Source organism: Chelmon rostratus, chromosome 12 (assembly GCF_017976325.1).
Source record: "Chelmon rostratus isolate fCheRos1 chromosome 12, fCheRos1.pri, whole genome shotgun sequence".
Classification (NCBI taxonomy): Eukaryota; Metazoa; Chordata; class Actinopteri; order Chaetodontiformes; family Chaetodontidae; genus Chelmon; species Chelmon rostratus.
Window position 1 is genome coordinate 10,215,413 of NC_055669.1, and position 2,073 is coordinate 10,217,485.

Consider the following 2,073-nt stretch of genomic DNA (forward strand, 5'->3'; position numbering starts at 1 on the left):
AGTCACTGGAGCCGGGTGGGGGAGGTGGGAGGGTGCGGGAGGGAAGGGGAGAGAAGTTGCTGGGGTTGATGTTTTTTAATGCTTTTAAAAAGATTGATCGAGTTAAAAGCTTGCTTAAGTGCCATAGTAATAGCTTTGAATGACCACAAGCCTGTGTCACTAGAACAAGGGGGCACGTTGAGGTTGAAAGAAGGAAGGAGATAATGAGCGGCTGTCGACGTAGACGAAGCTAAAGCTTTAAAAAACACACACACATATAGGTATATTTTTTATGACATGGTCTTTATTTCCAGCTGCTTTGGCTTGTCGCTCTCTCTCTCTCTCAATCTCTCTCAGTGGGCCTCCTTTTGAACTGACGAGGTACAACATACAGTCAATACTGTATGACAGGATAGAAACGTGTGGTACATATTTAGTATATTGTGAATACAGAAGGACTTCTTAATCACAATTCACTAGATGGAGAGGTACATTGATAAATGCAATTCCACATGATTCAGGTTTCCTACTAAATGGAAATTGTGGAAAGACTCCTGCATCTCTTTGTTTCTTCCTTCTTTTTTCATCCTCGTCAATACTGTAGCACCTGTAGCCATTGACTTAAGGCATAACTGTTAGTGCTCCTCTTATGTGTCTTGCTTCTATATGCTTAAGACACTTGCAGAGCATCAATCTATGTGATTATTGTATCTTTGGTACTGTATTTGCCTCGTCTCTAGTTAGATTAGACTGTTTTAGCGGTACAGTGTCCTTGCAGATGTTTATTGTTTGTTTTTGTTTTCATGCAGATTTACTCCTGCTTGCCGCCCTTGCGCTCGACTGTTCATTTCATCACAAGCTTGACTCACAGAGCTGTAGAACATTGATGTACAAAAAAAAAGCAGTAATATAATTCATGTACAGTATATTTCAGACACACATGCAGTCAGTGTATGTGACTTTATACAGTTTCATCGCTGTGTTTATGTTTTCAGAATATTTGCTATGCTCTTAGATTCTGTTTGAGGATGCACCGTATCCACCTAATGTGAGCCAAATGAAGGATGTCTTTTCATGTAGCAAGAAAGAAAAGAAAAAAAAACAGAACCAGTCCTTTTGCCATACAGCATGGCCTCTGCGGTCTGAGAGATTATCTAGTACAGTATGCATGGAGTCCTTCATTTGGGTTGTTGTTTTTCGTTTTTTCACTTGGCACCAGTGCTTGATTATTGTACTCTTTGCGGTGCATATTCAGTATGATGTGCGGTATAATGGTACTATGCACAACACAGTCGTATGTGTATAATGCGCTTTAGATTCTCTGATCGGGTCCCTCCCTCTGTTCTGTGCTGTGGCAGTGAATTCGTTTCCCTCTTGTTCATTTGGCTCGAGGTAAAGATTGTACCATCTTTGTTCTTTGTCACTTTAAAAGCACAGCTCGTTTGTCCACAGGCAGGGGTTTTCAGTTGCATGGTCGATGAAACAGCAGAGGCGTCACATGAGGCCTCTTGTAAGTTTGATTTACGTAGTTGATTTCTTGAGAATGAATGAAAATTAATAATCTCTCAAATTTCTTACACATAGCTGACACAGATTGCCAAAAAGAAAAGTATTTTTGTAGAAAGTTATAGAAGAGTCAAAAGTCATTGGCAATAGAAGGTTTTAGAGAAGAAGGTGCACTGTTGCACATTTGGCGTTTTAGATTTATTTTTGTTGGAGGAGGAGGGATAGTTTTCTTCCAAAATGTGATCTTCACATACTCTTCTGGTCAATTACACATTCATATCAGACCTTTGTTTCATCTGAAGAGCTTCCAGCAGTGCTTTTCAGCATAGTAACATTTCTTTTTTTGAAATGTGGATTCACAAACTTCAGGTAGCAACATTTTTCCAAACAGACCTGTCCCATTTTCAAGTGAAACCCAACTCGACCTGAAAAGTTTAAAACCAAGACATCGCTTTGATTTCGGTCAGGACGAATCAACTGTACTGTACTTTGCACAGTTCTTGGCACGTAAAAAAATCCCAAGAATTAAACTAGAGGTGACGGCGGTGCTTCTGATTAGAGGGCTATACAAACGTGAGCGAGACAGAT